This window comes from Triturus cristatus, chromosome 5_2 (genome assembly GCF_964204655.1).
Source record: "Triturus cristatus chromosome 5_2, aTriCri1.1, whole genome shotgun sequence".
Taxonomy (NCBI): Eukaryota; Metazoa; Chordata; class Amphibia; order Caudata; family Salamandridae; genus Triturus; species Triturus cristatus.
In genome coordinates this window covers 952,664,386-952,685,675 of record NC_140588.1, presented here as the reverse complement: position 1 = coordinate 952,685,675, position 21,290 = coordinate 952,664,386, and positions in this window count along the sequence as shown.

Sequence of the window (21,290 nt, the reverse complement as noted above, 5' to 3'; positions counted from 1 at the left end):
CGCCTCTAGGCCCGGGTTGTGCTGGGGCCGGGCGGCCATCTTGGTGCACGAAGTGGGCACGCGTGCCCGGGGTGGCCGAACGGAGAGAGGCCATGGACGGGGAAGCCCGGGTCGCGTGTGTGTGTTCTGGTGGGAAGGATCGGCTGGGCCGTGTGCTTGGGGTCCCTGGTACCAGGTTAGGTAGTGCGAGGACAGGAAGAGCCATGCTACGAGGCCGGGTCTAACACGCGTCCCCCCCAGCTGAAAGCCGGAGAGAACTACCCATCATCTTGGGGGGTTCTCTTCGCTGAGGCGGAAGAACCGGGAGAGGCCGTCAGCGTTGGCGTGGTCCGTACCAGGGCGATGTTCTACGGTGAAATCCATATCCTGGAGGGAGATTGACCACAGCAGTAGCTTGGGGTTTTCTCCTCGAATCTGCATGAGCCATCGCAAGGGCCGATGGTCGGTTTGTGCTTTGAAATGGGTGCCAAACAGGTAAAGGCGCAGCTTCTTGAGGGCCCAGGCTATGGCAAATGCTTCGCGCTCAACGGTGCTCCACCTCTGTTCTCTGGGCAACAGCCGCCGGCTGAGGAAGGCGACGGGCTGGTCTAGGCCTCGGTCATTCACCTGGGACAGGACGGCTCCAATGCCATGCTCGGAGGCATCGGTCTGGACTACAAACTCCTTGGAGTAGTCGGGAGCCTGGAGGACGGGGGCCGTGCACATGGCCTTCTTTAGGGCATCGAACGCTTCCTGGCAGGCAGTCGTCCACTGCACCCTCTTGGGCTGTTTTTTTGATGTGAGTTCAGTGAGGGGGCCAACCAGGCTGCCATACCCCCGGATGAATCTTCGGTAGTAGCCAGTGAGGCCCAGGAAGGCTCGGACCTCCGTTTGGGTGGTGGGTGGTTCCCAGGCTAGGATGGCGTCAATCTTTGGCTGTAGAGGGGCGACCTGACCGCTCCCGACCTGGTGCCCCAGGTAGACTACTGATCCTTGCCCAATCTGGCACTTGCTGGCTTTTACTGTGAGGCCTGCCTGGCTCAGGGCGGTTAGCACTCTCCGGAGGTGCTGGAGGTGCTCACTCCATCCGGAACTGAAAACGGCGATGTCGTCTAGATAGGCCGCACTGAACTGTTCCATCCCGGCCAGGACCCTATTCACCAGTCGCTGGAAGGTGGCCGGGGCATTTTTCATTCCGAAGGGCATTACGCGGAAGCGATAATGCCCATCTGGGGTGGAGAAGGCGGACCGCTCCTTGGCTTCCTCTGTGAGCGCAATCTGCCAGTATCCGCAGGTGAGGTCGAATGTGCTGAGGAACCGGGCCGCCCCGAGTCGGTCAATGAGCTCGTCGGCCCGGGGGATGGGGTGGGCATCGGCCCGGGTGACGTCATTGAGCCCCCGGTAGTCCACGCAGAATCGGAGCTCGGGGGCGACACCGGGGGCCGCTGCCTTCGGAACTAGGACCACGGGGCTGGCCCAGGGACTATCGGATGGCTCGATTACCCCCAGGGTCAACATCTTCGAGACTTCAGCTTGAATGCAGGACCGGACTCGGTCAGGGACTCGGTAGGCTCGGTGTCTTACTGGCGGGCTGTCCCCGGTGTCCACGTCATGGACACACCAGTCGGTGACTCGGGGGATCAGGGAGAAGAGGTCGGAGAATTGTCCTAGGAGCTGGCGACAGTCCGCTTGTTGCTGGTCAGTGAGGGATGGGGAGAGGTTCACTCCTTCTACGGAGCCATCCTTCTCCTTGACACACAGGAGGTCCGGGAGGGGATCGGACTCATCTTCGGCCCCGTTATTGGTGGCCAGCAGGAGGCTCAGTTCTGTCTGTACGAAGTGAGGCTTGAGGCGGTTCACGTGTAGGACCCGCAGGGGATCCCGGGGCGACTGGACGTCCACCAAGTACGTGACTGGACTCTTCCGCTCAATCACTTTGAAGGGCCCGGTCCACTTGTCCTGGAGGGCGCCAGGCTTCACGGGGGCCATGACCCATACCTGCTGGCCCGGCTGGAACTCGACCAGAGTGGCATTCTGGTCGTACCAGCGCTTCATCTCTTCTTGGCTTGCCTCCAGGTTGGCCTCGGCCAGCTCTCGGAACTTCCTGGTCTGGTTCCGGAGGGCCAGAACGTATTGGAACACATCTCGTGGGGTGGACTGGGGTGCTGCCTCCCACCCTTCCTTAACCAAGCTGAGGGGACCTCGGACGGGGTGTCCATATAGTAATTCAAACGGGCTGAACCCCAAGGACTTCTGTGGGACTTCCCGGTAAGCGAACAGGAGGCAGGGGAGCAGGACGTCCCACTTACGCCGGAGGGGTTCTTCTAGGCCGTTGATCATCCCCTTCAGAGTTCGATTAAACCTTTCTACTAGGCCGTTCCCTTGGGGATGGTACGGGGTGGTGAACTTATAGGACACCCCACATTGTTGCCACAGGGACGTCATGTATCTTGAGATAAAATTAGTGCCGCGATCGCTCACGGCCTCGCGGGGGAAACCCACCCGGGAAAAGATCCCCATCAGGGCTCGGCCCACCACGGGAGCCGTGACGGTGCGTAGGGGGATCGCCTCAGGGTATCGGGTGGCGTGATCCACTAGGACCAGAATGAAACGGTGACCTTGGGAGGTGGGGGGATCCAGGGGCCCCACGATGTCGATTCCGACTCTTTCGAATGGGGTACTGACGACCGGGAAGGGTTGGAGGGGAGCCTTGCGCTTCCCCCCACTCTTCCCACTAGCCTGGCACGTGGGACAGGACTTGCAGTGGGCTTCTACAGCTACTCTCATCCTAGGCCAGTAAAAGTGAGTCACGAGACGGCTGTAGGTTTTGTCTTGACCCAGGTGGCCGGCGAGGGGGGCGTCGTTGGCCAAGCCCAGGAGGAAGTCTTGGAAGCGTAGGGGTACCACCAGCACCCGGCCGGATCCTAGCTCCACCGACTTCTGCTCACTGTACAAGAGGTTATTCTCCCAATAAACTCGGTGTGTTCCGGTCTGGTCGCCTGCGACTTGGCCCTCGGCCTGGTGCCGTAGTCCGACCAGGGAAGGACAGGTGGCTTGCTCCCGGCAGAACTCCTCCCGGGTGGGCCCACCCTCGTGGCGCCACGGGGCCAATTCGGCCAGATCGCCTAACTCGGGGACCGGGGTGGTGTCTGACGGTGAGGGTTCGTCGCTGGCGACTGACCCTCCCGATGGAGGGACGGGAGGACCCTCGGCGGGGACTGCTCTGACTCCCTCGGTCGGGGGGTCCTCGACTTACCCCAGGGGGGTGAGTCGGGCAGACATAGATCGGGTGGTGGCGCACACCCACTCGGGGAGTCCCATCATCTCTAGGTGGGCCTTGTGCTCGACGTACTTCCAGGGAGAACTCTCCAGGTCGTTCCCTAAGAGGCAGTCGACCGGCTGGGAGGTTCTTACGGCAACCCTCAGTTTACCTATCACCCCTCCCCATTCAAACGGCACCAGGGCTACCTGACACATACTCTCTCTATTATCTGCGGAAATTACGGGGAAAAAGACGTTGGGTAGGATCTGCTCCTCGGGGACTAAGTGCCTGAGGACACCGGTGATGCTGGCCCCGGTGTCTCGCAGGGCTTCTATCTGGTGGCCATTGATCTTGACAAGCTGCCCGTACATCTTCGTGTTGGAGGGCAGGAGGCTACCCGGGACCATCTCTCTGTCTCCCAGGGACACTAGGGTCATAGCTGCGGGTTCCCACTCCCCGGTGTCCTCAACCTCCTCCCCAGGGCTACGTTGGCTATCTGTCTAGCAGGGTTTGCAGCAGGGCGGACCTGGGGGGCCATGGGGCACTCCGGGTCATTGGCGTAGTGCCCGGGCCTTTGACAATGGAAACAAGTGATGGTTACCCGGTGCCCCCGTCTCCCGGGGCGTCCGGAGACTGGTGGGGGGACGCCGGGAAAGGTGGAGGTTGGGCCTTCGGGGGACTCGACTGGGACTCTCTCTGCCCTCCCTGGTTCCCTCCCCCTCTCTGGCGGGGTGGTCCCTGACTGGCTCGGGGGTATTCTCCTACACTGCTCCGGGGGACCCGGGTGTTGGTCCAGCGGTCTGCTTCCACAGCCAGCTTCCGGGGATCGGTGAGTTTGCTGTCGAGCAGATGCTGGCGTAGTTCCACAAAGCAGTTCGCCGCCAGGTGTTCCCACAACATGAGGTCGGTGAGTTCCTCGAGGGTGGTGACCTTGCTGCCCTTGATCCACCCATCGAAGGCCCGACTGAAAAAGTTTACATACTCCACCCAGGTGGTGCCCGGGATCTTCCTGCAGTCCCGGAATCGCTGACGGTACATCTCTGGGGTGAGGCCGTACCTAGTGAGGAGAGCCTCTTTCATGTGGCTGTAGGAGGTCTGCAGGGAGAGGGGTAGGTCGAGCAGGGTGTCCCTTCCTTCGCTCAGAAACCGTCCCCACAGCCCTGCCCCCCAGTCCTTCTGCGGGACCCGATGAGAGGTCATGGCGACCTCGTAGGCCCTGAACCATTGTTGAATGTCATCATTTTTATAATATTCTTTGACCACGTCCTTGGGGATGTGGACCTTCTGTTCCGCCGGGGAGGTCGCCTCTCGGTTCCCCGGGGGCCTCCCTTCCTCGTTTCTGGCTTTGAGCTCGATCTCCTTCAAGCTGCGTTCGTGCTCTAGTTGGAGCTTCCTTCCTTCGTGCTCCCGTTGGAGCTTCTTCTCCTCCAATTCGCCTTGTACGCGCATTTGTTCTACTGCTAGCTTTTTTTCTGCTAATTTCAATTCGCCTTCGATTTTGAGTTTGGCTAACTCGAGTTCGTGATTGCGACTTCTCTCTCTGTCTGCGAGCTCTTCCGGGGAAAGGCCCCCGTCTGGCACGAAGCCTCGCACCTGATTGCTGCTGCTTTCGCCTTGGGTGGGTTCTGCTTCGTCGTGTCGCTCCCCCATGCCTTCTGGGCGGGAGGCCCCGGCATCCACCCAAGCTTTCAGTGCCTTCTGCAAATCTTCTTTGGTGTTGAGACCGGTGGTAGCGATTTTAAGTTCTTTGCAGAATTGCTTCAGTTCTTTGTGCGTGTATTCTTCTAGTTGTTCCACCTGGAACACCCTGTTGGTGTTGGTTTCTGCGGGGCTCATGGCGCTTCCTTCTGCCATCTTTGTCGGTAGTGTGTCAGTCGTTCACGGTACGATCTCTAGGTTATGGGCCCGAATCCCGTCGCTTGCCACCAATGTTAGAAGGCGACCTCAGGGGAGCCCGGAGGGGGCCCTGACTGTCCTGAGACCCACCCTCAAGGTATCGTAGCCGGGCACTGGCGGGAGATTCCGCAGGGGAGGAATCTCGTACCTAGGATCATACACTTGGCACCACACGACAAAGAGACACCACACCGAGGGTTCTTAGGATTCAAGCTTTATCAAATCGAAGTGGTAGGATCTTTATGATCAGCAAGGCAGATATTTACAAGCAGAGCGGGGGCTCACAGAGTCTTGGCGGGGGTAGGAGGTAGCGTGACAGTCTTTGGGGGAATCGGATCAAATGCAGGAGCGTACCCGGCGCACAGCTCACAATCCTCGAGCTGGGGGATACGCTTGTCGTCGTGGGGTCCGGCGGGACCAAAGAGAGTCAGGGGGAGCCGCGAGTCACTCAGCAGGCTCAAGCACAAGTTCGGAGGTCTTACAATCTTCAGGGAGCTGCAAGTCACTCAGCAGGTCTCAAGCACAAGTTCGGAGGTCTTACGTTCTTCGGGGAGCCGCGAGTCACTCAGCAGGGCTCAAGCACAAGTTCGGAGGTCTTACGATCTTCAGGGAGCCGCGAGTCACTCAGCAGGGCTCAAGCACAAGTTCGGAGGTCTTACGATCTTCAGGGAGCCGCGAGTCACTCAGCAGGGCTCAAGCACAAGTTCGGAGGTCTTACGATCTTCAGGGAGCCGCGAGTCACTCAGCAGGGCTCAGATGTTCCAAGGCGAATCTGCCGGACAGTCCCAGAGCACCCCTTGTTATAGGTCGACCCCTCTTTGATGTCCGGAGTCTGTGCAGGCAGGGGTCTTGTCACCTGGGGGTCGCTTGTCGAGGTTTCCTGCCATTGTCTTTTGATCCTTTCAGGGCCGGGTCGGGAGGAGTCCCAGACACCCAGCAGGCGTGGAGCCAGCCCTCAGGGAGGCCGGAGGGCCGATCGAAACCCATCGTCCCAGGGGGGTTCAGAGGTGCGATAGAAACTGCTCCTCTCTCTCTCATCCCCTGGAAGCGTGATGTCCTCCAGCCGGAGTGGCGCCTCTAGGCCCGGGTTGTGCTGGGGCCGGGCGGCCATCTTGGTGCACGAAGTGGGCACGCGTGCCCGGGGTGGCCGAACGGAGAGAGGCCATGGACGGGGAAGCCCGGGTCGCGTGTGTGTGTTCTGGTGGGAAGGATCGGCTGGGCCGTGTGCTTGGGGTCCCTGGTACCAGGTTAGGTAGTGCGAGGACAGGAAGAGCCATGCTACGAGGCCGGGTCTAACACGCGTCCCCCCCAGCTGAAAGCCGGAGAGAACTACCCATCATCTTGGGGGGTTCTCTTCGCTGAGGCGGAAAAACTGGGAGAGGCCGCCAGCGTTGGCGTGGTCCGTACCAGGGCGATGTTCTACGGTGAAATCCATATCCTGGAGGGAGATTGACCACAGCAGTAGCTTGGGGTTTTCTCCTCGCATCTGCATGAGCCATCGCAAGGGCCGATGGTCGGTTTGTGCTTTGAAATGGGTGCCAAACAGGTAAAGGCGCAGCTTCTTGAGGGCCCAGACTATGGCAAATGCTTCGCGCTCAATGGTGCTCCACCTCTGTTCTCTGGGCAACAGCCGCCGGCTGAGGAAGGCGACGGGCTGGTCTAGGCCTTGGTCATTCACCTGGGACAGGACGGCTCCAATGCCATGCTCGGAGGCATCGGTCTGGACTACAAACTCCTTGGAGTAGTTGGGAGCCTGGAGGACGGGGGCCGTGCACATGGCCTTCTTTAGGGCATCGAACGCTTCCTGGCAGGCAGTCGTCCACTGCACCCTCTTGGGCTGTTTTTTTGATGTGAGTTCAGTGAGGGGGCCAACCAGGCTGCCATACCCCCGGATGAATCTTCGGTAGTAGCCAGTGAGGCCCAGGAAGGCTCGGACCTCCGTTTGGGTGGTGGGTGGTTCCCAGGCTAGGATGGCGTCGATCTTTGGCTGTAGAGGGGCGACCTGACCGCTCCCGACCTGGTGCCCCAGGTAGACTACTGATCCTTGCCCAATCTGGCACTTGCTGGCTTTTACTGTGAGGCCTGCCTGGCTCAGGGCGGTTAGCACTCTCCGAAGGTGCTGGAGGTGCTCACTCCATCCGGAACTGAAAACGGCGATGTCGTCTAGATAGGCCGCACTGAACTGTTCCATCCCGGCCAGGACCCTATTCACCAGTCGCTGGAAGGTGGCCGGGGCATTTTTCATTCCGAAGGGCATTACGCGGAAGCGATAATGCCCATCTGGGGTGGAGAAGGCGGACCGCTCCTTGGCTTCCTCTGTGAGCGCAATCTGCCAGTATCCGCAGGTGAGGTCGAATGTGCTGAGGAACCGGGCCGCCCCGAGTCGGTCAATGAGCTCGTCGGCCCGGGGATGGCGTGGGCATCGGCCCGGGTGACGTCATTGAGCCCCCGGTAGTCCACGCAGAATCGGAGCTCGGGGGCGACACCGGGGGCCGCTGCCTTCGGAACTAGGACCACGGGGCTGGCCCAGGGACTATCGGATGGCTCGATTACCCCCAGGGTCAACATCTTCGAGACTTCAGCTTGAATGCAGGACCGGACTCGGTCAGGGACTCGGTAGGCTCGGTGTCTTACTGGCGGGCTGTCCCCGGTGTCCACGTCATGGACACACCAGTCGGTGACTCGGGGGATCAGGGAGAAGAGGTCGGAGAATTGTCCTAGGAGCTGGCGACAGTCCGCTTGTTGCTGGTCAGTGAGGGATGGGGAGAGGTTCACTCCTTCCACGGAGCCATCCTTCTCCTTGACACACAGGAGGTCCGGGAGGGGATCGGACTCATCTTCGGCCCCGTCATTGGTGGCCAGCAGGAGGCTCAGTTCTGTCCGTACGAAGTGAGGCTTGAGGCGGTTCACGTGTAGGACCCGCAGGGGATCCCGGGGCGACTGGACGTCCACCAAGTACGTGACTGGACTCTTCCGCTCAATCACTTTGAAGGGCCCGGTCCACTTGTCCTGGAGGGCGCCAGGCTTCACGGGGGCCATGACCCATACCTGCTGGCCCGGCTGGAACTCGACCAGAGTGGCATTCTGGTCGTACCAGCGCTTCATCTCTTCTTGGCTTGCCTCCAGGTTGGCCTCGGCCAGCTCTCGGAACTTCCTGGTCTGGTTCCGGAGGGCCAGAACGTATTGGAACACATCTCGTGGGGTGGACTGGGGTGCTGCCTCCCACCGTTCCTTAACCAAGCTGAGGTGACCTCGGACGGGGTGTCCATATAGTAATTCAAACGGGCTGAACCCCAAGGACTTCTGTGGGACTTCCCGGTAAGCGAACAGGAGGCAGGGGAGCAGGACGTCCCACTTACGCAGGAGGGGTTCTTCTAGGCCGTTGATCATCCCCTTCAGAGTCCGATTAAACCTTTCTACTAGGCCGTTCCCTTGGGGATGGTACGGGGTGGTGAACTTATAGGACACCCCACATTGTTGCCACAGGGACGTCATGTATCTTGAGATAAAATTAGTGCCGCGATCGCTCACGGCCTCGCGGGGGAAACCCACCCGGGAAAAGATCCCCATCAGGGCTCGGCCCACCACGGGAGCCGTGACGGTGCGTAGGGGGATCGCCTCAGGGTATCGGGTGGCGTGATCCACTAGGACCAGAATGAAACGGTGACCTTGGGAGGTGGGGGGATCCAGGGGCCCCACGATGTCGATTCCGACTCTTTCGAATGGGGTACTGACGACCGGGAAGGGTTGGAGGGGAGCCTTGCGCTTCCCCCCACTCTTCCCACTAGCCTGGCACGTGGGACAGGACTTGCAGTGGGCTTCTAGAGCTACTCTCATCCTAGGCCAGTAAAAGTGAGTCACGAGACGGCTGTAGGTTTTGTCTTGACCCAGGTGGCCGGCGAGGGGGGCGTCGTGGGCCAAGCCCAGGAGGAAGTCTCGGAAGCGTAGGGGTACCACCAGCACCCGGCCGGATCCTAGCTCCACCGACTTCTGCTCACTGTACAAGAGGTTATTCTCCCAATAAACTCGGTGTGTTCCGGTCTGGTCGCCTGCGACTTGGCCCTCGGCCTGGTGCCGTAGTCCGACCAGGGAAGGACAGGTGGCTTGCTCCCGGCAGAACTCCTCCCGGGTGGGCCCACCCTTGTGGCGCCACGGGGCCAATTCGGCCAGATCGCCTAACTCGGGGACCGGGGTGGTGTCTGACGGTGAGGGTTCGTCGCTGGCGACTGACCCTCCCGATGGAGGGACGGGAGGACCCTCGGCGGGGACTGCTCTGACTCCCTCGGTCGGGGGGTCCTCGACTTCCCCCAGGGGGGTGAGTCGGGCGGACATAGATCGGGTGGTGGCGCACACCCACTCGGGGAGTCCCATCATCTCTAGGTGGGCCTTGCGCTCGACGTACTTCCAGGGAGAACTCTCCAGGTCGTTCCCTAAGAGGCAGTCGACCGGCTGGGAGGTTCTTACGGCAACCCTCAGTTTACCTATCACCCCTCCCCACTCAAACGGCACCAGGGCTACCTGACACATACTCTCTCTATTATCTGCGGAAATTACGGGGCAAAAGACGTTGGGTAGGATCTGCTCCTCGGGGACTAAGTGCCTGAGGACACCGGTGATGCTGGCCCCGGTGTCTCGCAGGGCTTCTATCTGGTGGCCATTGATCTTGACAAGCTGCCCGTACATCTTCGTGTTGGAGGGCAGGAGGCTACCCGGGACCATCTCTCTGTCTCCCAGGGACACTAGGGTCATAGCTGCGGGTTCCCACTCCCCGGTGTCCTCAACCTCCTCCCCCAGGGCTACGTTGGCTATCTGTCTAGCAGGGTTTGCAGCAGGGCGGACCTGGGGGGCCATGGGGCACTCCGGGTCATTGGCGTAGTGCCCGGGCCTTTGACAACGGAAACAAGTGATGGTTACCCGGTGCCCCCATCTCCCGGGGCGTCCGGAGACTGGTGGGGGGGCGCCGGGAAAGGTGGAGGTTGGGCCTTCGGGGGACTCGACTGGGACTCTCTCTGCCCTCCCTGGTTCCCTCCCCCTCTCTGGCGGGGTGGTCCCTGATTGGCTCGGGGGTATTCTCCTACACTGCTCCGGGGGACCCGGGTGTTGGTCCAGCGGTCTGCTTCCACAGCCAGCTTCCGGGGATCGGTGAGTTTGCTGTCGAGCAGATGCTGGCGTAGTTCCACAAAGCAGTTCGCCGCCAGGTGTTCCCACAACATGAGGTCGGTGAGTTCCTCGAGGGTGGTGACCTTGCTGCCCTTGATCCACCCATCGAAGGCCCGACTGAAAAAGTTTACATACTCCACCCAGGTGGTGCCCGGGATCTTCCTGCAGTCCCGGAATCGCTGACGGTACATCTCTGGGGTGAGGCCGTACCTAGTGAGGAGAGCCTCTTTCATGTGGCTGTAGGAGGTCTGCAGGGAGAGGGGTAGGTCGAGCAGGGTGTCCCTTCCTTCGCTCAGAAACCGTCCCCACAGCCCTGCCCCCCAGTCCTTCTGCGGGACCCGATGAGAGGTCATGGCGACCTCGTAGGCCCTGAACCATTGTTGAATGTCATCATTTTTATAATATTCTTTGACCACGTCCTTGGGGATGTGGACCTTCTGTTCCGCCGGGGAGGTCGCCTCTCGGTTCCCCGGGGGCCTCCCTTCCTCGTTTCTGGCTTTGAGCTTGATCTCCTTCAAGCTGCGTTCGTGCTCTAGTTGGAGCTTCCTTCCTTCGTGCTCCCGTTGGAGCTTCTTCTCCTCCAATTCGCCTTGTACGCGCATTTGTTCTACTGCTAGCTTTTTTTCTGCTAATTTCAATTCGCCTTTGAGTTTGGCTAACTCGAGTTCGTGTTTGCGACTTCTCTCTCTGTCTGCGAGCTCTTCCGGGGAAAGGCCCCCGTCTGGCACGAAGCCTCGCACCTGATTGCTGCTGCTTTCGCCTTGGGTGGGTTCTGCTTCGTCGTGTCGCTCCCCCATGCCTTCTGGGCGGGAGGCCCCGGCATCCACCCAAGCTTTCAGTGCCTTCTGCAAATCTTCTTTGGTGTTTAGACCGGTGGTAGCGATTTTAAGTTCTTTGCAGAATTGCTTCAGTTCTTTGTGCGTGTATTCTTCTAGTTGTTCCACCTGGAACACCCTGTTGGTGTTGGTTTCTGCGGGGCTCATGGCGCTTCCTTCTGCCTTCTTTGTCGGTAGTGTGTCAGTCGTTCACGGTACGATCTCTAGGTTATGGGCCCGAATCCCGTCGCTTGCCACCAATGTTAGAAGGCGACCTCAGGGGAGCCCGGAGGGGGCCCTGACTGTCCTGAGACCCACCCTCAAGGTATCGTAGCCGGGCACTGGCGGGAGATTCCGCAGGGGAGGAATCTCGTACCTAGGATCGTACACTTGGCACCACACGACAAAGAGACACCACACCGAGGGTTCTTAGGATTCAAGCTTTATCAAATCGAAGTGGTAGGATCTTTATGATCAGCAAGGCAGATATTTACAAGCAGAGCGGGGGCTCACAGAGTCTTGGCGGGGGTAGGAGGTAGCGTGACAGTCTTTGGGGGAATCGGATCAAATGCAGGAGCGTACCCGGGGCACAGCTCACAATCCTCGAGCGGGGGATACGCTTGTCGTCGTGGGGTCCGGCGGGACCAAAGAGAGTCAGGGGGAGCCGCGAGTCACTCAGCAGGCTCAAGCACAAGTTCGGAGGTCTTACGATCTTCAGGGAGCCGCAAGTCACTCAGCAGGGCTCAAGCACAAGTTCGGAGGTCTTACGTTCTTTGGGGAGCCGCGAGTCACTCAGCAGGGCTCAAGCACAAGTTCGGAGGTCTTACGATCTTCAAGGAGCCGCGAGTCACTCAGCAGGGCTCAAGCACAAGTTCGGAGGTCTTACAATCTTCAGGGAGCCGCGAGTCACTCAGCAGGGCTCAAGCACAAGTTCGGAGGTCTTACGATCTTCAGGGAGCCGCGAGTCACTCAGCAGGGCTCAGATGTTCCAAGGCGAATCTGCCGGACAGTCCCAGAGCACCCCTTGTTATAGGTCGACCCCTCTTTGATGTCCGGAGTCTGTGCAGGCAGGGGTCTTGTCACCTGGGGGTCGCTTGTCGAGGTTTCCTGCCATTGTCTTTTGATCCTTTCAGGGCCGGGTCGGGAGGAGTCCCAGACACCCAGCAGGCGTGGAGCCAGCCCTCAGGGAGGCCGGAGGGCCGATCGAAACCCATCGTCCCAAGGGGGTTCAGAGGTGCGATAGAAACTGCTCCTCCCTCTCTCATCCCCTGGAAGCGTGATGTCCTCCAGCCGGAGTGGCGCCTCTAGGCCCGGGTTGTGCTGGGGCCGGGCGGCCATCTTGGTGCACGAAGTGGGCACGTGTGCCCGGGGTGGCCGAACGGAGAGAGGCCATGGACGGGGAGGCCCGGGTCGCGTGTGTGTGTTCTGGTGGGAAGGATCGGCTGGGCCGTGTGCTTGGGGTCCCTGGTACCAGGTTAGGTAGTGCGAGGAAAGGAAGAGCCATGCTACGAGGCCGGGTCTAACACCTGGCACATGTCACAGAGACACATATTAGAACACATTTGCTGTTTACAACAAGGCATAGTATGCATCCAACGCATTGCACCTTTGTCATAGGGACATGATCCTCTGGGGAAGGGCAAAAGCAGTACGTGCCATTGAAAGGACACAGGTGGAATGAGGGCAACTACACAATCAACGATCCAGGCTCACACTGTGCATCACACCCACCCCTCCTGTCTCTGGGCACTGCTGGGAGGACTCTGCACCCACCCCTCCTGTCTCTGGGCACTGCTGGGAGGACTCTGCACCCACCCCTCCTGTCTCTGGGCACTGCTGGGGGGAGTCTGCACCCACCCCTCCTGTCTCTGGGCACTGCTGGGAGGACTCTGCACCCACCCCTCCTGTCTCTGGGCACTGCTGGGGGGAGTCTGCACCCACCCCTCCTGTCTCTGGGCACTGCTGGGAGGACTCTGCACCCACCCCTCCTGTCTCTGGGCACTGCTGGGAGGACTCTGCACCCACCCCTCCTGTCTCTGGGCACTGCTGGGAGGACTCTGCACCCACCCCTCCTGTCTCTGGGCACGGCTGGGAGGACTCTGCACCCACCCCTCCTGTCTCTGGGCACTGCTGGGAGGACTCTGCACCCACCCCTCCTGTCTCTGGGCACTGCTGGGAGGACTCTGCACCCACCCCTCCTGTCTCTGGGCACTGCTGGGAGACATCAGGCATTCCCCCCCCTGGGACCCCCCCTACAGTACATAGCATGTGTGTCACACCTGGGCACAATGGCAGAAGTCACAGTCACAAAAAAGGGACACAGTCTGTGCTAGTGGACTCTGCACTCACCTGATAACCTGGTCGCCCATACAGCATGGGGTACTGTGGGAGGATCACATCCAGCAAAGCCAGGTTATCCTACAGGGTGAATGGCTGTGACCTCTCCACAGCCCTTGACATGGTTCCAGGGAATCAGTAGCAGCAGCTGGGTCGTGGAATACAGAGATGTGCAGGCAAGTGCTCCCTCATGGGACCTGGCTGCCTTATATCTGCCTTGCTGGCCCATTTCATGCACAGGAGTACAGAGTGATTGGTCACTCACATTTGCATCCTATGTTTCCTCCAATCCCTTCAAACCTAGCAGTCAGTGGGTTCTTATACTGTTTTTTTCTTCAGCATGATGTCAACCCCACAAACAGATTGCAACAAAGTAGATTCATTCCAACTGACTTCTGCTGTGCACCTTCCAGAACAAATTCAAACTTTAAACTTGGTCTCCATGACAACCAGCATGCATGTAGGCCTTAATACTTGTCCCTCATGTGTCCCCTATGTAATTTTGAGCTTCACACACAGGTACGGTGCGTTCCGGGGCCCTAGGGCACCCCAAATGCATAGCAACGGGCCGTACACGCGTGCCTACGTTCACTATCACTATGGGTGTCCTCGCGTATGCGTACTCGTAGTGGTACGGCCCGTACACACGCCTGTACGCTCACTATCACTACGTGTACGCATACGCGAGGACACCCATAGAGATAGGGAGCGTACAGGCGTGTGTACGGGCCGTACCACTACGAGTACGCATACGCGAGGACACCCATAGAGATAGGTAGCGTGCAGGCGTGTGTACGGGCCGTACCACTACGAGTACGCATACGCGAGGACACCCATAGAGATAGGGAGCGTACAGGCGTGTGTACGGGCCGTACCACTATGAGTACGCATACGCGAGGACACCCATAGTGAAAGTGAACGTAGGCACGCGTGTACGGGCCGTACCACTATGGGTGTTCTTGCGTATGCGTACTCGTAGTGGTACGGACCGTACACATGCCTGTACGCTCACCATCACAATGGGTACACATACGGCAGCACTCCCATAGTGATCCGGGAACGTACACAGACCCTCTTAGCAGAAGTACGGTGTTTTTCACACATCACAGTGGTGACAGGCAGCACACAGGAAGGAATAGGGCTGACATACTTGTCCATGGATGGACATCAAGGCATTGTCTGGGCAGTACTACATGTGTGGGGCACAGGTGTGAAAGGCTGTGATGTGGCACATTACTCCTGAGTGGAGACGGCACCAGATGTATGATGAGATGTGTACATATGTAATGTCTGATGGTGCAATGTGTGCCAGGCATGCCCTTGACTCCTTTGACATGTGTGCATGTCGTACTGCACACTTGGCATGAGCGTCACTGGCATGGCACGGACACCAACACACGGAAGTGTCCCCTGAGGCCCGGTACAAGGGTTACCACACCTGACATGTCACTACCCACGGTGCACGATGTGACTATGTCATGTATGTGTGGGGGGTTCCCATTAGGTAGATGTTGGAGCTCCCTCAAAAGCTGCAGCCGTTGCAGCAACCAACATGTGTCTGTGTGTAGATTGACATGGCACACTGTTCCGCACACCATGCCACATGTGGTATTGGATGTGAGGTGCGTATGTATGCATGGGACACGGAGTAGCATAAAAAGGACATGTCTGCATCCTCTCTATGAATGTGTGGTGAGTCATGACATGTACACCTTCATGGCAAGGTGTGTGGGCTGTCCGAGTGTAATGTCATGTGACCTGTGGCTCTAGTGTTCCGCTACCAGTCTCAGCAATTGACATCCTACTTCTGCTGATGTGTGGATGTATGTCACTCCTGTCTTGCGTCTGGCTGTTCACTTGCACTGGGACACAGCTAATCCCATGCCATGGCATGTGGAGGTTCACAATCTCCGTGTGTAGCTGGGTCTTGGTAGGAGTGTCACCTGGCAGCCATACGTGTCCAGGGCATGTAGCACATACCTGACTCTGTATGTGGCATATGTGTATTGACAGATTAACATGTGCACAGTACAAATGATTTGTTGTTGTGGTGCACTCACTCTTCCTTGTCACTTCCAAATTACTGCAGAGCGGCGCCTCTTGCCCGACCAATTCCGGACTTGGCTGCCATGCGGGAGAATGACAGTATCCGGTGCTACCGCTTCCCCCAACCGTTGATTCTGGAGTTGACGGCGAGACTGGCACCACACCTGCAACCGCAGCACAGGTATCCTACCGCACTGACACCCAAGCTGAAGGTAATGGCAGCCCTACATTATCTAGCCACGGGTACCTTTCAAAATACCATAGCTCTTGTTGGTGGCATGTCCCAGAGCATGTTCTGCCGTGTGCTGCATGATTTCTTAGAGGCGATGTTGATTCACCTGGATGACATCATCCATTTTCCTACCCTAGAAATGTTGACTGGGGTCAAGCGTGGATTCTATGCTCTGGGAGGGATGCCCCATGTCATTGGGTCCATAGATGGGACACATGTGGCTTTGGTACCACCACACGCACAGGAGGTAGCGTACCGGAATCGCAAGCACTACCACTCCATCAATGCCCTTGTGGTGTGTCTGTCCAACATGGTGATTTCACATGTCTGTGCTCGTTTTCCAGGATCAGCACATGATGCCTACATCATGAGGCGTAGCAGGATGCCTGAAATGATGACGCAGCTGCGCAACGAACCGGCATGTGTTGTTGGTGGGTACACTCTGTCTGTCCTGTATTTTGCGTAGACTTCCAGCACGACCGTTACTCCTGTTCTACTTATGTCCATGTGCTTTCCATGTAGGGGACGCTGGCTATCCCAACATGCCATGGCTGATCACACCTCTCCGCAACCCCATCACGCCGGCCCAGCTCCGCTACAACACCGCCCATGGCCGGACAAGGCGAGTGATCGAGAGGACGTTTGGCCTCCTGAAGAGCCGATTCAGGTGCCTACACAAGACCGGCGGCGCCCTCCCATATGCCCCGGCGAAGGTCTGCAAAATCTTCATGGTCTGCTGCATGCTGCACAACATGGCAGTTGAGAAAGCTGTGCCACTCATCCTGGATCAAGATGACCAGGACCATCCACCCGTGGAGGATGAAGGGCTTGGCAATGGGGCGAGTGATGTGGAGGATGTGGAGCCGCAAGAGGACATCCGGACTCGGCTCATACGCGACTTCTTTGCTTAGTGGTGAGTACCAGTGTCTGAGTGTGCACGCATTGGTCCCCGTGTGGCATGTGTTGCGATGTGTGTCTCCACCTGCATGTATGGCACGTGAGTCAGAGGTGTGTGTGGATGTGTCACTGGAGTGATGGTGCCAGTGATGGGTGTATTTCCCCATTCATAATTGTGACCTAGCGTGTGGTCATCCTTACATGTGTCGAGTACATGCACATGCAAGTGGCTGTGCTTTTTGTGGCTGACTTCTCGTGTGTCTCTCTTCCCCAGGTACTTGGCATGCCGTCTGCTGCTTGCATTGTTGTGGCACTGCTATTCCTCATGGACACGTCATCGTGTGCTGACTCAGCGTTACAGGCACGGACACGTTTGGAAGTCTCCTTAGGGTAAGGGATGCATCAGGGGTGTATTGGGTGTGGCAGTTGTTCACGATGTATGCACACTGCCCCTGTCGATGTTTGGTTCCTCTGCAGACATGTTGCATCACCATGGTACACATGACATGCAGCTGGGTACACCTGAATAGATGGGCAGACTTGTTGACAGTCATCAGTGATGGGATTGTGGAATGTGATGATGGCATCAATGTGTGTAACACTGCCCTCGGACACATACGTTTTGCATTGGCTTGACATGCTGTGGGACTTCCACATCAGCGGATCAATGGTGTATGGCAGGCTCTCCGTGAGCAGCAGGGGGTGTTTAGCTGTTAGCCGACACTTGTGTGCCAGTTCCATGGCTATCACGCATTTGTGCTGCGGAAGGGGGGTGCCAGTGTTGGACCCACATGTTACTCCACATGAACTGTTCATGTGTGCTCCGAGTTGCCTCTGCAATCCCGAATACATGACTAATAAAGGTGTCCCTATGCCTCCAAGGTGCCTCTTCTCAGTCAATGCTGGTGTGTTGCCACGGTGCATCCGGCATGTCTGGCATGGTTTCCCGTCATAGTGGCTATGTGTCTATGTGTCGAGTAGCAAGATGCAAGCAGTTTGTGTGGGATTAGACTGTGTATTGTGCATGATGTCCATGAGTGTGTGGGTATTGTGACATGTGCCATCCCCATGCATCCAACGTTGGCCATGCCACCATTCTCTGCATCCACCGGACTCAAGCTTGCAGGACATGGTTCTGCCACCTGTCTACACATACCTGGATGCCCCCCAGGACACTCCACATGATCCCTGACCTCTGCGCATGACTGTTGCTGTACTCAATATGTCTGTCGGCACGGTTGTGCGGCCACCCCCTCAGCTGGTTGGGCCCATCACGGGTGTGTATGGTGCTCCATGTCTGTCTTGCCTAATACACTGTGACCCATGTGTGTCTTGTGCCAGACTCAGGCCCCAGGGTGTGGCTAGTTGAAGTCAAAAGACAACTCAGGCATGGTTAGACTTTACAAGACACATGTAAGGTAATAATGCAACCAGCAGGCATCTTCTCTTCATGGTGTGACTTTTTATTTTAGTGGGGGGAGGGGGGGGGTTGACATGAGGGGCTTTCCGGGTGTGTGGAATCCAAAGTTCACTGGGGGAGTTGGTGTCCTTGCCATTTGAAATCCTCAGAGTCCATGCCACAGTCTTTGTCAACATTGGTCAGACAGTGACCAGCAAGGCCATGTGGCAGAGAATGTCTTTTGATGCTGTGATGCTGTTGCTCCAGTGGGCCAGGTGCCAGGCCAGGTGTCCTGGGAGATGGTGCTGTTGCGCCGACCCTCAAGGTCTTTTCCGTGGACGACCCGCCCTCCTGCGGGGACCCTCAGAAGCAGGCCGTGATGATGTTTGGGATGCTCCATCGGATGTTTCCTCCTCCTCCTCCTGATCCCTCCCTGTGGGTGGTGATGTTCTAGGCCTTCTGGCACAGGGAGGGTTGCCCATGTTGTCGGCCATCCGACGGAGTGTACTTTGAATTCCCGTGAACACCGTCACGAGCTCAGCCTGTCTGTCCTCCATCCTCCGTTGGTGTTGCAGTAGACAGGCATGTAGCTCCGCATGTTGCTGGGCCTGCTGGGTCTTGATCCCCTCGAGGACGGACACAACCTGGGCTATGCCCATGGTGTCCTGCCGGTATGTGTCCAGGATGTTTCTGACATGGGAATATACCGGTTCCCCAGCCAACTGGTCAGGCTGGCACCTCCGCCGTCCTCCACTCCCACCACCCGTGCCCACTTGCGCCTGGCCTGCCCTTGTGAGCACATCGGGTCTCCGGGACCCCTGAGAGATGGCATTTGCGGTGTTGCCTGCCTCCTCCTGGGTGCCCGGAGAACCTTGTCCCTCCTGGACAGACTGGCTGCTTTGTGGTGGTGGGGCAGGGATCCTGGGTGTCTCCTGGGATGTGGCAGGAGTGGGGGTGGTGGTTGGCCCCGTTGTACCTGACGCAGGTGCTGCAGGTCGTTGGACACCAGAGGGGCCAGGTTGGTCGGGGTCATCCACAGAGTGGTGAGAGTCGTCGCTGCCGGTGGGATCGGCCTCCCGCAGAGCCGGGTCCTGTGAGTCTTCCCCCCCAGTGTTGGGGGGTGATCCACGACGTTGACCTGTGTGTGAGAGAGACAATGTTAATTTTGTTCCATGCAACATCCATGTTTCATTAGTTTCACAGTTGGCACATTTCCTCTGGGAATTTGGATATGTCTTGCATTCCACTCACAGTGCACTTGTGCATGGTTGTGCCCCTTGGGCACAGCTTTGGCGACTTTACCTATGTGTGGCACAGTCTTACTTGCTGCGTCAAGTGTGACTGCAGTCAGCAGTGGAGTGGGCAGGTGTGGCAAGCCGTGCATTGGCGCCATCCGTGTGGCACTGTACGTGGGCACATGCAGTTGTTCCACACACTTATATGATGCAGGTAGCTGTCGTTGTGCTCGTGCACAGGTTGTGACATGGCCCTGTGTTTTGCCATGGAGGAGAGGGGGGTGCTGGCACTGGCCACCCTTGTCTACATGCACGCAGTCCACCTGCTGACTGGCACACATACCCACACACCACAAGGCTGATTTGCTCTCCCTGTGTCTCCCTCCCTCTCTGTCCCCCTCTCCCTCCCTCTGTGTGTCAGCCTCCTCCCTGTGTCCGTCTCCCTGTGTCTCCCTCCCTCTCTGTCCCCCTCTCCCTCCCTCTGTGTGTCAGCCTCCTCCCTGTGTCCGTCTCCCTGTGTCTCCCTCTCTCTGTCCCCCTCTCCCTCCCTCTGTGTGTCGGCCTCCTCCCTGTGTCCGTCTCCCTGTGTCTCCCTCCATCTCTGTCCCCCTCTCCCTCCCTCTGTGTGTCGGCCTCCTCCCTGTGTCCGTCTCCCTGTGTCTCCCTCCCTCTCTGTCCCCCTCTCCCTCCCTCTGTGTGTCGGCCTCCTCCCTCTGTCCGTCTCCCTGTGTCTCCCTCCCTCTCTGTCCCCCTCTCCCTCCCTCTGTGTGTCACCCTCTGTCACCTCAGCCTAGCTTCCTGGGCACACACTGTTAGCAGATCTTTGAATGGCCCTTGGCTTGTTGATGTGAGTTTGTTTCTGATCTCCAGGCACCCATTGGGTGTAGTGTCTGTGTCTGCGCTGCTGCTGTGGTGGTGTGTGCTGCCACTCTTTCACAGTGTTGGCTGTTCATTAGCTGCTGTCATGTGCAAAAACGTGCCTTCACCCCCATGTGTTAATGCAAGGCGTCCGCCATTTGCTGGCAAGTCTTTCCTGTGTGGGGACACACTGTTTGTCTGGCTGTGACCTAGGCCATATGAGCAGAGGGCATTGTTGTCTGCTTCTGAGTTGCACTATGTGATTTTTGGGGCCCACTCTCCCGACCATCCGGGTTATCGTGTCATGTGTTGGTGTCTTCTGTGGCCTGTGACTTGACATTGTCCAGCTGGGTGCATGGGGCATGGTGGCGGCAGTGGCATGTGCGTGTTCATGGAGTGTGGTTGAGTCATGCGATAGCTTGGGGTGGTTGCGTGCCTGTTCGTGAGTTTGGTTGTGGATGACATTCCCCCCATGTGAGGTGCGTTGTTTGTGTACTCACCCAGGTCTCGGAGTCCTCCTAATCCTTCGACTGCCTCCACCGGCAGTATGGCCATCACCCTCTCCTCCCAGGGATGGTAGTGTACGGGTCTGCGGGACGGCCCTCCTCCAGTGACGTTGGCTTGGTTGTTTTCATCCGTCATCTTGGCTCGGACCCTCCTCCGCAGATCGCACCACCTGGCTTGGCATTCCTGCTTGTTCCTTCTGGTGTCCGCAACAGCATTCACAGCATCGACGCTGGTATGCCACATGGCTGTTTTTGCTGAAATGCTGGTCTGTCTGACCAATGTTCCAAAGAGGTGTGGCTCGACTCTGAGGATTTCATCGACAAGGACCTCCAACTCTCGGCTATTGAACTTTGGATTCTTGTTGGTGGGCATGGTGAGGGGTGTGGGTGTGGATGGTGGGGGGGGGGGTGGATGGTTGTGGGTGTGTGGGTGTGGTTGTTTGGGTGTGTGTGTGAATGTGATGAGTAGGTGTTTGTGAAGGTGTGTGTGTGAAGGTGTGCAAATGTAATGTGTGGTGAAGCTTCTAGTATGGTGCTGTAGGTTGTCTGTGGGGTCTGGCAGCAGTGAGTCTGTTGCAAAGGCTCATGGTTTGTGTGTGTGGTCCCTTTTTATTGGTCCATTGGTGGGTGTGGCTGTGTTTGAACTTTGGGTGGGTGCGTTATAAGGA